The sequence below is a fragment of the Loxodonta africana genome, chromosome 25 (genome assembly GCF_030014295.1).
Source record: "Loxodonta africana isolate mLoxAfr1 chromosome 25, mLoxAfr1.hap2, whole genome shotgun sequence".
Taxonomy (NCBI): domain Eukaryota; kingdom Metazoa; phylum Chordata; class Mammalia; order Proboscidea; family Elephantidae; genus Loxodonta; species Loxodonta africana.
In genome coordinates, this window is record NC_087366.1 from 37,633,608 (window position 1) to 37,649,458 (window position 15,851).

The 15,851-nt window shown below is 38.8% G+C and overlaps 1 protein-coding gene across 1 annotated transcript in view; it reads left to right on the top strand.

The window, feature by feature from the left end:
- The window catches only part of GPR137B (G protein-coupled receptor 137B), a 65,561-nt gene that overhangs the window by 44,900 nt on the left and 4,810 nt on the right, over positions 1-15,851 (top strand).

A 15,851-nucleotide genomic window follows, 5' to 3' on the forward strand; every position in this document is an offset into this window, starting at 1 on the left:
TTTTCCGCTGGCCCTGTACTCTGTGAAGCATGATGTCCTTCTCCAGGGACTGATCCCTCCTGACAACATGTCCAAAGTTTGTAAGACGCAGTCTCGCCATCCTTGCCTCTAAGGAGCATCCTGGCCGCACTTCTTCCAAGACAGATACGTTCGTTCTTTTGGCAGTCCATGGTATAGTCAATATTCTTCGCCAACACCACAATTCAAAGGCGTCAACTCTTCTTCAGTCTTCCTTATTCATTGTCCAGCTTTCACATGCATATAATGCGATTGAAAATGCCATGGCTTGGGTCAGGTGCACCTTAGCCTTCAGGGCGACATCTTTGCCCTTCAACACTTTGAAGAGGTCCTTTGCAGCAGATTTGCCCAATGCAGTGCGTCTTTTGATTTCTTGACTGCTGCTTCCATGGCTGTTGATTGTTTATCCAAGTAAAATGAAATCCTTGACAACTTCAATCTTTTCCCTGTTTATCATGATCCTGCTCATTGGTCCAGTTGTGAGGATTTTTGTTTTATGTTGAGGTGTAACCCATACTGAAGGCTGTGGTCTTTGATCCTCATTAGTGAGTGCTTCAAGTCCTCTTCACTTTTAGCAAGCAAGGTTGTGTCATCTGCATAAGACAGGTTGTTAATGTGATGCCCCGTTCTTCTTCATATAGTCCAGCTTCTCATATTATTTGTTCAGCATACAGATTAAATAGGTATGGTGAAAGAATACAACTCTGACGCACACCTTTCCTGACTTTAAACCAATCAGTATCCCATGTTCTGTCCGAACAACTGCCTCTTGATCTATGTAAAGGTTCCTCATGAGCACAAGTAAGTGTCCTGGAATTCCCATTCTTCGAAGTGTTATCCATAGTTTGTTATGATCCACACAGGCGAATGCCTTTGCATAGTCAATAAAACACAGGTAAACATCCTTCTGGTGTTCTCTGCCTTCAGCCAGGATCCATATGACATCAGCAATGATATCCCTGGTTCCACGTCCTCTTCTGAAACTGGACTGAATTTCTGGTAGTTCCCTGTCGATATACTGCTGCACCCATTTTTGAATGATCTTCAGCAAAATTTTGCTTGAGTGTGATATTAATGATATTGTTCTATAATTTCCACATTTGGTTGGATCACCTTTCTTGGGAATATGCATAAATATGGATCTCTTCCAGTCAGTTGGCTAGGAAGCTGTCTTCCATATTTCTTGGCATAGATGAGTGAGCACCTCCAGCATTGCACCTGTTTGCTGAAACATCTCAATTGATACTCCATCAATTCCTGGAGCCTTGTTTTTCGCCAATGCCTTCAGAGCAGCTTGGACTTCTTCCCTCAGTACCATCGGTTCCTGATCATATGCCACCTCCTGAAATGGTTGAATATCGACTAATTCTTTTTGGTACAATGACTCTGTGTATTCCTTCCACCTTCTTTTGATGTTTCCTGCGTTGTTTAACATTTTCCCCCATGGAATCCTTCACTATTGCAACTCGAGGCTTGAATTTTTTCTTCAGTTCGTTCAGCTTGAGAAACGCCGAGCATGTTCTTCCCTTTTGGTTTTCCATCTCCAGCTCTTTGCACATGTCATTATAATACTTTACTTTGTCTTCTCAAGAGACCCTTTGAAATCTTCTGTTCAGTTCTTTTACTTCATCAATTCTTCCTTTTGCTTTAGCTGCTCGATGCTCAAGAGCAAGTTTCAGAGTTTCCTCTGACATCCATCTTGGTCTTTTCTTTCTTTCCTGTCTTTCCAGTGACCTCTTGCGTTCTTCATGGATGATGTCCTTGATGTCATTCCACAACTCATCTGGTCTTGGGTCACTAGTGTTCAATGCATCAAATCTATTCTTGAGATGGTCTCTAAATTCAGGTGGGATATACTCAGTCATATTTTGGCTCTCATGGAGTTGCTCTGATTTTCTACAGTTTCAGCTTGAACTTGCACATGAGCAATTGATGGTCTGTTCCACTGTTGGCCCCTGGCCTTGTTCTGACTGATGATATTGAGCTTTTCCATCATCTCTTTCCACAGATTTAGTCAATTTGATTTCTGTGTTCCATCTGGCAAGGTTCATGTGTATAGTCGCCGTTTATGTTGGTGAAAGAAGGTATTTAGAATGAAGAAGTCGTTGGTCTTGCAAAATTCTATCATTCCATCTCTGGCATTTTTTCAATCACCAAGGCCATATTTTCAAACTACTGATTCATCTTCTTCATTTCCAACTTTCGCATTCCAATCGCCAGTAATTATCAATGCATCTTGACTGCATGTTCGATCAATTTCAGACTGTAGCAGCTGATAAAAATCTTCTATTTCTTCAACTTTGGCCTTAGTGGTTGGTGCGTAAATTTGAATAATAGTATTAACTGCTCTTCCTTGTAGGCGTATGGATATTATCCTATCACTGACAGCGTTGTACTTCAGGATAGATCTTGAAACGTTCTTTTTGACGATGAATGCAACACCATACCTCTTCGAGTTGTCATTCCCAGCATAGTAGACTATATGATTGTCTGATTCAAAATGGCCAATGAGTCCATTTCAGCTCACTAATGCCTAGGATATCCATGTTTATGCGTTCCATTTCATTTCCAATTTTCCTAGATTCATACTTCGTACATTCCAGGTTACTATTATTAATGGATGTTTGCAGCTGTTTCTTCTCATTCTGAGTCGTGCCACATCAGCAAATGAAGGTCCCGAAAGCTTTACTCCATCCACGTCATTAAGGTCGACTCTACTTTGAGGAGGCAGCTCTTCCGCAGTCATCTTTTGAGTGCCTTCCAACCTGGGGGGCTCATCTTCCAGCACTATATCGGACAATGTTCTGCTGCTATTCATAAGGTTTTCACTGGCTAATGCTTTTCAGAAGTGGACTGCCGGGTCCTTCTTCCTAGTCTGTCAGTCTGGAAGCTCAGCTGAAACCTGTCCTCCATGGGTGACCCTGCTGGTATCTGAATACCAGTGGCATAGCTTCCAGCATCACAGCAACACACAAGCCCCCACAGCATGACAAACTGACAGACATGTGGAGGAAAAGCACCATAGTTTATTACATATAGTAGTGATTCCTAAATGGTACTCCATGGAACACTATTTCTTTAATAGGCATGCCATGTAAAAGGAAATGATGGTTTAAACAAAATTCAACATTTTTTTTTTTTTTTTTGCAAGACTTCTTAAAGCCTGTAATATGTACTCTGAATCTCCAAGAGGGAAATATAGTACTTGCCCATGGAATCATTCAGTGGAACATGATGTGGGAGATACTGGAACACTTCTTTAATCAGAAGTTCTAAAGCCAGAGATTAAATGGTACAGTATTCACTTATTAGGATAAACTGTAGTTAATAAGGACCAAAATTTCAAATTTGAATTATGTCATCAATTCGGACTTGAAAATTTCATTTAAGTTAAGGGTATTTACTTTGGTCTTAATTCTAACAAATATTTATTTCTTATATACAAACATATAGCACCTACTATGTGTCAGACCTCATGGCTTAGTGGTTAAGAGCTATGGCTGCTAACAAAAGGATGGCGGTTCAAATCCACCAGGCGCTTCTTGGAAGTTCTATGGAACAGTTCTAGTCTGTTCGATAGGGTTGCTATGAATCAGTACACTGTGCAGATATTTGGTATATATTTTAGTACTCCACCTCTTGGTCTCACGATGCTTATTTTATGCTTATACTTTTAAGTTTTTGTATTTTTGCATGTGTACTTATGCTTTTGCGTTTTTTTTTTTTATGCTTTGTTTTAGGTGAAAGTTTACACAGCAAATTAGATTCCCATTCAACAATCCATATACCAATTGTTCTGTGACATTGGTTACAATCCCCTCCAATGTGTCAACACTCTCACCATTTTCACCTTGCTTACCCCGTTTTCACCCATTAAGTTTCCCTGCCCCTCCTTGCTTTCTTACCTTGCTTTTAGGTAAATGTTGACTGTCTGGTCTCATATAGTTGATTGTTTAAAGGAGCACATTCCTCACAGGTGTAAGTTATTTTATAAGCCAATTTATTATTTGGCTGAAAGATGACCTCCGGGAGTGGCTTCAGTTCCAGGTTAAAAGGGTATCTTAGGGTGATAGTCTTGGGGGTTCCTCTAGTCTCTTATCAGTCTTGTTAAGTCTGATCTTTTTTTGTTTGTTTTTATCAATTTGAGTTTTGTTCTATATTTTTCTCCCATTCTAACCAGGACCTTCTATTGTGTCCCTGGTCAGATGGTTGGTAGTGGTGCCAGGTACCATCTAGTTCTTCTAGTCTCAGGCTAGAAAATGCTGTGGTTTGTGTGGGCGATTAGTCCTGTGGGCTAATTTCTTCCTTGAGTCTTTGGTTTCCTTCACTCTCCTTTGCTCCAGACAGGAAGAGACCATGAGTTGTATCTTAGATGACCACTCACAAGCTTTTAAGACCCTAAATGCTACTCACCAAACTAAATGTAGAACATTATCTTTATGAACTAAGTTATGCCAATTGACCTAGTTGTCCCACGAGACTATGGTCGTGAGAACAGAAGTGTGAGGCCTTCTTTGTTCTTCTTCAATATTGCTTTAACTATGTAGGGCCTCTTTTCTTTCCATATGAAGTTGGAAATTAGCTTTTCCACTTTGTTAAAGAACGTTGTTGAGATTTGGATCTATTTGTAGATCACTTGGGTAGTAATTGAGATTTTTACAATGTTGTTTTCCAATCCATGAGCATCGAATGTTTTCCATTTATGTAGGTCTCCTTTGGTTTCTTGGAGTAGTGTTTTGTAGTTTTCCCTGTATACAGTTTTTTACATCCCCGGTTAGATTTATTCCTAGGTATTTTATCCTTTGGAGGGCTATTGTAAATGGTATGTTTTATTGATTCCCTTTCAGAATTCTCCTTGTTAGTGTAGAAGAACCCAACTGATTTTTGTACATGGATCTTATACCCTGCCACTTTGCCAAACCCTTCTATTAGTTCCAGTAACTTCTTTGTGGAATCTCTGGGACTTTCCACATATAGGATCATGTCATCTGCAATTTGGATACCCTTTATTTCCCCTTCTTGCCTTACTGCTCTGACTAGGACTTCCAGTACAACACCGAATAAGAGTGGTGATAAGGGCATCCTTGTCTCGTTCCTATTCTCAAAGGGAATGGTTTCAATCTCTCTCCATTGAAAAGAGTGTTGGCTGTTGGCTTTGCATATATGTCCTTAATTATGTTGAGGAATTCCCTTCTATTCCTATTTTGTTGAGAGTTTATCAGGAAAGGGTGTTGGACTTTATCACGTCTTTTCTGCATCAATTGAGATGATCTTATGATTATTTTCCTTTGTTTTATTTATGTGGTAGATTGTGTTGATTACTGTTGAACCACCTTTGCATTTCTGATATGAATCCTGTCTGATCATGATGTGTTATTTTTTTGATAAATTGTTATATTCTGTTGGCTAGACTTTTGTTGAGAATGTTTTTGTCTATATTCACAAGGGATGTCGGTCTGTAACTTTCTTTTTTTGTGGTATCTTTGCTGGCTTCTCAGAATGACTTAGGGAGTATTCCTTCCTTGTCTATGTACTGGAATAGTTTGAGTAGAATTGGTGTTGGTTCTTCTCTGAATGTTAGAATTATCCAGGGAAGCCAGCCATCTGGGCGGGGGCTTTTTTTTTTTTTTTTTTAATGGCATCTTCAATTTCTTTTGTTGTTATTTTCTTTTTACCTCTATTTGTGTTAGATTAGATAGGTAGTGTGTTTCTAGAAGTTTGTCCATTCTAGGTTTTCAAATTTGTTGGAGTACAATTTTTCATAATATTCTGTTATGATTCTCTTTATCTTAGTTGGTTTTGTTGTAATGTTTCATTTATCTTGGTTATTTGCATCTTCTTATTTCTTTCCCTTGTCAATTTGCTTTATTATTATTTTTAACTGTACTTTAGATGGTTTACAGAGCAAATTAGCTTCTCATTAAACAATATACATATTGTTTTGTGATACTGGTTGCCAGTCTCACGATGTGTCAACATTTGCACCTTCTCGACCTTAGGTTCCCCATTACCAGCTTTCCTGTCCCCTTCTGCCTTCTTGTCCTTGCCCCTGGGCTGATGTGCCCGTTTAGTCTGATTTTGTTTTATGGGCCTTCCAATCTTTGTCTGAAAGGTGAACCTCAGGAGTGATTTCAGTACTGAGTTAAAAGGCTGCCTGGGGGCCATTACTCTCAAGGTTTTTCCAGTCTCTGTCAGACCAGTAAGTCTGGTCTTTTTTTTTTGTGATTTAGAATTTGTTCTACATTTATCTCCACCTCTGCCCGGGACCATCTGTTGTGATCCCTGTCAGAGCAGTTGGTGGTGATAGCTGGGCACCATTTAGTTGTGCTAAACTCAGTCTGGTGGAGGTTGTGGTAGTTGTGGTCCATTAGTCCTTTGGACTATTCTTTCCCATGAGTTTTGGTTTTCTTCATTCTCCCTTGCTCCAGGTGGAGTGGGACCAGTGGAGTATCTTAGATGGCTGCTCACAAGCTTTTAAGACCCCAGGCACTACTCACCAAAGTAGGATGTAGAACATTTTCTTTATAAACTGTTATTATGCCAATTGAGCTAGATGTCCACAGAGACCATGGTCCCCAGCCCTCAGCTCAGCCCAGTAATTGGGTCCCTCAGGGAGTCTGGATGTGTCTATGAAGCTTCCATGACCTTGCCTTAGTCAAGCTGTGCTGACTTCCCCAGTATTGTGTACTGTCTTACCCTTCATCAAAGTTACCACTTATCTATTATCTAGTTAGTGTTTTTACCTCCCACCTCTCCCCTCCCTAGTAACCATCAAAGATTGTTTCTTTCTGTGTTCTTTTGTCAATTTGGCCAGTGGTTTGTCAATTTTATTGAGCCTCTCAAAGAGTCAACTTCCAGTTTTGTTGATTGTATTGTTTCTCTATTTCATTTATTTCTACTCTGGTCTTTAGTATTTCCTTTCTTCTGGTGACTGTGGACTTCTTTTGCTGTTTCTATTTGTTCAAGTTGTTGGATTACTGACTTGGGGCCTTCTTTTTTTTTTTTTATTAACTTTTATTGAGCTTCAAGTGAACGTTTACAAATCAAGTCAGTCTGTCACATATAAGTTAATATACATCTTACTCCTTACTCCCACTTGCTCTCCCCCTAATAAGTCAGCCCTTCCAGTCTCTCCTTTCATGAAAACTCTGGCAGCCTCCAACTCTCTCTATCCTCCCATCCCCCCTCCAGACAGGAGATGCCAACACAGTCTCAAGTGTCCACCTGATATTATTAGCTCACTCTTCATCAGCATCTCTCTCCCACCCACTGTCCAGTCCCTTTCATGTCTGATGAATTGTCTTCGGGGATGGTTCCCGTCCTGTGCCAACAGGAGGTTTGGGGACCATGACCGCCGGGATTCCTCTAGTCACTTCCAGACCATTAAGTATGGTCTTTTTATGAGAATTTGGGGTCTGCATCCCACTTATCTCCTGCTCCCTCAGGGGTTCTCTATTGTGCTCCCTGTCAGGGCAGTCATCGATTGTGGCCGGGCTAGTTCTTCTGTTCTCAGGATAATGTAGGTCTCTGGTTCATGTGGCCCTCTCTGTCTCTTGGGCTCTTAGTTGTCGTGTGACCTTGGTGTTCTTCATTCTCCTTGCTCCAGGTGGGTTGAGACCAGTTGATGCATCTTAGATGGCCGCTTGTTAGCTTTTAAGACCCCAGACGCCACATTTCAAAGTGGGATGCAGAATGTTTTCATAATAGAATTATTTTGCCAATTGACTTACAAGTCCCCTTAAACCATGGTTCCCAAACCCCCGTCCTTGCTCCGCTGACCTTTGAAGTATTCAGTTTATCCTGGAAGCTTCTTTGCTTTTGGTCCAGTCCAGTTGAGCTGACCTTCCATGTATTGAGTGTTGTCCTTCCCTTCACCTAAAGCAGTTCTTTTCAGCTAATTAATCAGTAAAAAAACCCTCTCCCTCCCTCCCCCCCTCGTAACCACAAAAGTATGTGTTCTTCTCAGTTTATACTATTTCTCAAGATCTTATAATAGTGGTCTTATACAATATTTGTCCTTTTGCCTCTGACTGATTTCGCTCAGCATAATGCCTTCCAGGTTCCTCCATGTTATGAAATGTTTGACAGCTTCTTCACTGTTCTTTATCGATGCGTAGTATTCCATTGTGTGAATATACCACAATTTATTTACCCATTCATCCGTTGATGGACACCTTGGTTGCTTCCAGCTTTTTGCTATTGTAAACAGAGCTGCAGTAAACATGGGTGTGCATATATCTGTTTGTGTGAAGGCTCTTGTTTCTCTAGGGTATATTCCAAGGAGTGGGATTTCTGGGTTGTATGGTAGTTCTATTTCTAACTGTTTAAGATAACGCCAGATAGATTTCCAAAGTGGTTGTACCATTTTCCATTCCCACCAGCAGTATATAAGAGTTCCAGTCTCTCCGCAGCCTCTCCAACATTTATTATTTTGTGTTTTTTGGATTAATGCCAGCCTTGTTGGAGTGAGATGGAATCTCATCGTAGTTTTAATCTGCATTTCTCTAATGGCTAATGATCGAGAGCATTTTCTCATGTATCTATTAGCTGCCTGAATATCTTCTTTAGTGAAGTGTGTGTTCATCTCCTTTGCCCACTTCTTGATTGGGTTGTTTGTCTTTTTGTGGTTGAGTTTTGACAGAATCATGTAGATTTTAGAGATCAGGCGCTGGTCGGAGATGTCATAGCTGAAAATTCTTTCCCAGTCTGTAGGTGGTCTTTTTACTCTTTTGGTGAAGTCTCTTTAGATGAGCATAGGTGTTTGATTTTTAGGAGCTCCCAGTTATCGGGTTTCTCTTCGTCATTTTTGGTAATGTTTTGTATTCTGTTTATGCCTTGTATTAGGGCTTCTAGGGTTGTCCCTATTTTTTCTTCCATGATCTTTATCGTTTTAGTCTTTATGTTTAGGCCTTTGATCCACTTGGAGTTAGTTTTTGTGCATGGTGTGAGGTATGGGTCCTGTTTCATTTTTTTGCAAATGGATATCCAGTTATGCCAGCACCATTTGTTAAAAAGACTATCTTTTCCCCAATTAACTGACACTGGGCCTTTGTCAAATATCAGCTGCTCATACGTGGATGGATTTATATCTGGGTTCTCAATTCTGTTCCATTGGTCTATGTGCCTGTTGTACCAGTACCAGGCTGTTTTGACTACTGTGGCTGTATAATAGCTTCTGAAATCAGGTAGAGTGAGACCTCCCACTTTCTTCTTCTTTTTCAGTAATGCTTTGCTTATCCGAGGCTTCTTTCCCTTGCATATGAAATTGGTGATTTGTTTCTCTATCACCTTAAAAAATGACATTGGAATTTGGATTGGAAGTGCATTGTATGTATAGATGGCTTTTGGTAGAATAGACATTTTTACTGTGTTAAGTCTTCCTATCCATGAGCAAGGTCTGTTTTTCCACTTAAGTAAGTCCTTTTGAATTTCTTGTAGTAGAGCTTTGTAGTTTTCTTTGTATAGGTCTTTTACATCCTTGGTAAGATTTATTCCTAAGTATTTTATCTTCTTGGGGGCTACTGTGAATGGTATTGATTTGGTGATTTCCTCTTCGATATTCTTTTTGTTGATGTAGAGGAATCCAAGTGATTTTTGTATGTTTATTTTATAACCTGAGACTCTGCCAAAGTCTTCTATTAGTTTCAGTAGTTTTCTGGAGGATTCCTTAGGGTTTTCTGTGTATAAGATCATGTCATCTGCAAATAGAGATAATTTTACTTCCTCCTTGCCAATCTGGATGCCCTTTATTTCTTTGTCTAGCCTAATTGCCCTGGCTAGGACTTCTAGCACAATGTTGAATAAGAGCGGTGATAAAGGGCATCCTTGTCTGGTTCCCGTTCTCAAGGGAAATGCTTTCAGGTTCTCTCCATTTAGAGTGATGTTGGCTGTTGGCTTTGCATAGATGCCCTTTATTATGGTGAGGAATTTTCCTTCAATTCCTATTTTGGTGAGAGTTTTTATCATAAATGGGTGTTGGACTTTGTCAAATGCCTTTTCTGCATCAATTGATAAGATCATGTGGTTTTTGTCTTTTGTTTTATTTATGTGGTGGATTACATTAATGGTTTTTCTGATATTAAACCAGCCTTGCATACCTGGTATAAATCCCACTTGATCGTGGTGAATTATTTTTTTGATATGTTGTTGAATTCTATTGGCTAGAATTTTGTTGAGGATTTTTGCATCTATGTTCATGAGGGATATAGGTCTATAATTTTCTTTTTTTGTAATGTCTTTACCTGGTTTTGGTATCAGGGAGATGGTGGCTTCATAGAATGAGTTGGGTAGTATTCCGTCATTTTCTATGCTTTGAAATACCTTCAGTAGTAGTGGTGTTAACTCTTCTCTGAAAGTTTGGTAGAACTCTGCAGTGAAGCCGTCCGGGCCAGGGCTTTTTTTTGTTGGGAGTTTTTTGATTACCGTTTCAATCTCTTTTTTTGTTATGGGTCTATTTAGTTGTTCTACTTCTGAATGTGTTAGTTTAGGTAGTTAGTGTTTTTCCAGGAATTCATCCATTTTTTCTAGGTTTGCAAATTTGTTAGAGTACAATTTTGCATAATAATCTGATATGATTCTTTTAATTTCAGTTGGGTCTGTTGTGATGTGGCCCTTCTCGTTTCTTATTCGGGTTATTTGTTTCCTTTCCTGTATTTCTTTAGTCAGTCTAGCCAATGGTTTATCAATTTTGTTAATTTTTTCAAAGAACCAGCTTTTGGCTTTGTTAATTCTTTCAATTGTTTTTCTGTTCTCTAATTCATTTAGTTCAGCTCTAATTTTTATTATTTGTTTTCTTCTGGTGCCTGATGGATTCTTTTGTTGCTCAGTTTCTGTTTGTTCAAGTTGTAGGCACAGTTCTCTGATTTTGGCTCTTTCTTCTTTTTGTATGTGTGCATTTATCGATATAAATTGGCCTCTGAGCACTGCTTTTGCTGTGTCCCAGAGGTTTTGATAGGAAGTATTTTCATTCTCGTTGCATTCTATGAATTTCCTTATTCCCTCCTTGATGTCTTCTATAACCCAGTCTTTTTTCAGGAGGGTATTGTTCATTTTCCAAGTATTTGATTTCTTTTCCCTAGTTTTTCTGTTATTGATTTCTAGTTTTACTGCCTTGTGGTCTGAGAAGATGCTTTGTAATATTTCGATGTTTTGGATTCTGCAAAGGTTTGTTTTATGATGTAATATGTGGTCTATTCTAAAGAATGTTCCATGTGCGCTAGAAAAAAAAGTATACTTTGCAGCAGTTGGGTGGAGAGTTCTTTATAAGTCGATGAGGTCAAGTTGGTTGATTGTTATAATTAGGTGTTCCGTGTCTCTACTGAGCTTCTTACTGGATGTCCGGTCCTTCTCCTAAAGTGGTGTGTTGAAGTCTCCTACTATAATTGTGGAGGTGTCTATCTCACTTTTCAGTTCTGTTAAAATTTGATTTATGTATCTTGCAGCCCTGTCACTGGGTGCATAAATATTTAATATGGTTATGTCTTCCTGATCAATTGTCCCTTTTATCATTATGTAGTGTCCTTCTTTATCCTTTGTGGTGGATTTAAGTCTGAAGTCTATTTTGTCAGAAATTAACATTGCTACTCCTCTTTTTTGCTTATTGTTTGCTTGATATATTTTTTTCCATCCTTTTAGTTTGTTTGTGTCTCTAAGTCTAAGGTGTGTCTCTTGTAGGCAGCATATAGACGGATCGTGTTTCTTTATCCAGTCCGAGACTCTCTGTCTCTTTATTGGTGCATTTAGTCTATTTACATTCAGCGTAATTATAAATAAGTATTTAGTGTTGTCATTTTGATGCCTTTTTATGTGTGTTGTTGACAATTTCATTTTTCCACTTACTTTTTTGTGCTGAGACGTTTTTCTTAGTAAATTGTGAGATCCTCATTTTCGTAGTGTTTGACTTTATGTTTGTTGAGTCGTTACGTTTTCCTTGGCTTTTATCTTGAGTTATGGAGTTGTTATACCTCTTTGTGGTTACCTTATTATTTACCCCTATTTTTCTAAGTAAAAACCTAACTTGTATTGTTCTATATCGCCTTGTATCACTCTCCATATGGCAGTTCTATGCCTCCTGTATTTAGTCCCTCTTTTTGATTATTGTGATCTTTTACATATTGACTTCAGTGATTCCCTGTTACGAGCATTTTTTTTTTTTAATTAATCTTAGTTTGTTTTTGTGATTTCCCTATTTGAGTTGATATCAGGATGTTCTGTTTTGTGACCTTGTGTTGTGCTGGTATCTGATGTTATTGGTTCTCTGACCAAACAATATCCTTTAGTATTTCTTGTAGCTTTGGTTTGGTTTTTGCAAATTCTCTAAACTTGTGTTTATCTGTAAATATCTTAATTTCGCCTTCATATTTCAGAGAGAGTTTTGCTGGATATATGATCCTTGGCTGGCAGTTTTTCTCCTTCAGTGCTCTGTATATGTCGTCCCATTCCCTTCTTGCCTGCATGGTTTCTGCTGAGTAGTCTAAACTTATTCTTATTGATTCTCCCTTGAAGGAAACCTTTCTTTTCTCCCTGGCTGCTTTTAAAATTTTCTGTTTATCTTTGGTTTTGGCGAGTTTGATGATAATATGTCTTGGTGTTTTTCTTTTTGGATCAATCTTAAATGGGGTTCGATGAGCATCTTGGATAGATATCCTTTCATCTTTCATGATGTCAGGGAAGTTTTCTGTCAGGAGATCTTCAACTATTTTCTCTGTGTTTTCTGTCCTCCCTCCCTGTTCTGGGACTCCAGTCACATGCAATTTATCCTTTTTGATAGAATCCCACATGATTCTTAGGGTTTCTTCATTTTTTTTAATTCTTTTATCTGATTTTTTTTCAGCTCTGTTGGTGTTGATTCCCTGGTCCTCCAGATGTCCCAGTCTGCATTCTAATTGCTCGAGTCTGCTCCTCTGACTTCCTATTGCGTTGTCTAATTCTGTAATTTTATTGTTAATCTTTTGGATTTCTACATGTTGTCTCTCTATGGATTCTTGCAACTTATTAATTTTTCCACTATGTTCTTGAATAATCTTTTTGAGTTCTTCAACAGTTTTATCAGTGTGTTCCTTAACTTTTTCTGCAGTTTGCCTTATTTCGTTTCTGATGTCTTGAAGCATTCTGTAAATTAGTTTTTTATATTCTGTATCTGATAATTCCAGAATTGTATCTTCATTTGGGAAAGATTTTGATTCTTTTATTTGGGGGGTTGTAGAAGCTGTCATGGTCTGCTTCCTTATGTGGTTTGATATGGACTGCTGTCTCCGAGCCATCACTGGGAAACTAGTTTTTCAAAAAAATCCGCTGACTGGGACGCTGGCTCCAGGCTCCGAAAACAATCGCTGCTTCCCCGTATTTGTTCGTTTTCCATCTCTAAATCTGTGTTTGTTGTTCAGGGTTCGTAGATTGTTACGTATGTGATCGATCCACTTGTTTTTCCGAGTCTTTGTTGCAAGAGGGATCCGAGGTAGCGTCTACCTAGTCCGCCATCTTGGCCCCGCCTCCATTGGGCCTTCTTTTTTCGATGTGTGCATTTATTGCTATAAATTTTCCTCTGAGCACTCCTTTTGCTGTGTCCCAGAGATTTTAGTATGTTGTGTCTTCATTCTCATTTGATTCTTAAGAATTTAATTTTTAATTTCTTCTGTTTTTTTTTTTTTTTGATCCAGTAGTTTTTAAGTAAGGTGTTATTCAGTTTTCATGTTTTTTTATTGTTGTTGTTTTGCACTTTCTGTTATTGATTTCTAGTTTTATAGCATTATGGTCAGAGAAGATGCTTTGTATTGTTTCAGTGTTTTTTAATTTATTGAGGCTTGCTCTGTGGCCTGAAATATGATCTACTCCGGAGAAAATGATCCATGTGTGTTGGAGACGAATGTGCTCTTTAGTGCCATTGGATGGCATGTCTGTATATGTCTATGAGGTTGAGTTGGTTTATTGTGTTATTTAATCTTCTGTATCTTTATTGAGTTTCTAATTGTTGTGTCCATTGTCAGAAGGGGTCTGTTAAAAGTCTCTTAATATTATTGTAGAACTATTTCTCTTTTCAATTTTGTTTGTTTTATGTCTTTTGGGGCTCTGTCATTGGGGTGTAAATATGCATTATTACATTTTCTTGGTGAATTGACCCTTTAATTATATAATGCCCTTCTTATCTTTCATAGTGAATTTTGACTTAAAGTCTGTTTTATTTGACATTATTATTGCTATCCCTGCTATCTTTTGGTTAGTTTGCTTGATATTTTTCCATTCTTTGATTTTTAACGTTATGTCTTTGTGTCTAAGGTGTGTCTCTTGTAGGCAACATGTTGATGGGTCTTTTTTTTTTAAATCCATTCTGCCACTCTCTGTCTCTTGACTGGTGCACTTAATCCATTTACATTCAGTGTAATTAATGATAGGTATAGATTCATTGCTGTCATTTTGTTATACCTTTTTTGTGGTGTTAATGGTTTCTTTGTTCCTGTTAATTTCCCGTGCTGAGTTCTTTTTGTATATGGATTTTCTTGTCATTGTTATTTTTGTGTTTACTGAGTCTTTTTTTCTTTTGTTTTGGTGAGTAGATCTATTTTCTTTGTGGTTACCCTGAAGTTTACCCTTACCCTCTTAAGTTGAAGACAGCTTGTTATATCTTGAAATCGCCTTGACTTCCTCTCCATATGGAAGTTGTGTAACTACACCTTTTATCCCCCCTTTTTCATGTGAGTTTCAACAGAAGAGTCCCTTCTTGAAAATCCAGTTGCAAAGTTGGCCCATAATATTTAAGCTTCTACTTTTCAGGAGATAACAGTTAAATAATAGAGTTAAAATCAGCATGTAGAGTGTGGTGAAGATAATAAATGAGCTACCACCCAGTCCCCCATCACCTGATTTGGAGGTAGGAAGGTACATAGAGGAAGGAAGCACCTGAGCGTGTGAGACTTAACTACAGCATCCACACATGGACCATAGCAGAGACCCAGGGCCCGAATGATAAGCTTCACTTCCTCAGCCACGGGCTGTAGTATTCAACCAGGAGGCTGGTAGCTATTGGAATTCCTTTCCCCTTTCCTCAGCCTCCTGTTGCTTCAGTCACATGTCAGTGTCCCATGACCATCATGACCTTCTTTGAGTCTGTGGATCTGGGACAGCAGGGGCAAAAAGGCCAATAAGGGGCTGACTTAGTGCTTGCTGAGCCCCTCTCTTCTTTCTGCTTGTCTTCCCAGGCCCCTCCCTCCATAGTGTTCCCATGAAGGTGAAGCTTAAGTGTTTCTCAAAAGTTATGGCTAATCTTATCCAATCCTTTGTGAATTTAAAGACTTAGCATTAACCTTTTAATATAAACTCATTTTTTTTCCTTCGGGACAAAATGATAAAAGGTATGCTTGCTATTTTACTCTTTATTTTTCTATCAGTACTAGTAGTAAAAGTCCTTAAGAAAACTTTTAAAAAGCTCTGAAAAGAAACACTTGTTTTAGGGAACAGAACTGACGAAAAGCAGGGAGAAGATTGTTTTCTCAGTGGATCAGATCAGTTGCTGACCTCTCAACTCTGACCCATGGTGGCTCCATGTGTGTCAGAGTACAACTGTGCTCCATAAGGTTTTCAATGCTGATATTTTGGAAGCAGACCACCAGGCCTTTCTTCTGAGGCTCCTTGGGGTAGACTTGAACCTCCAGCTTTTTAGTTAGCAGTTGAGTGCTTTAACCATTTGCACCAGTGACTCCCAGTGGATCAGGGAGGAGATCAGTTTTAGTCAAAAAGAATTAAAGATGGTGGTTGGGAAAAAAGAAGAAAACAGAGCAGTCCCTGGGGCCAGCAGATGTAAAGAACACAGGAACCTGGAAGCTAGCCAAGAGGCAAGA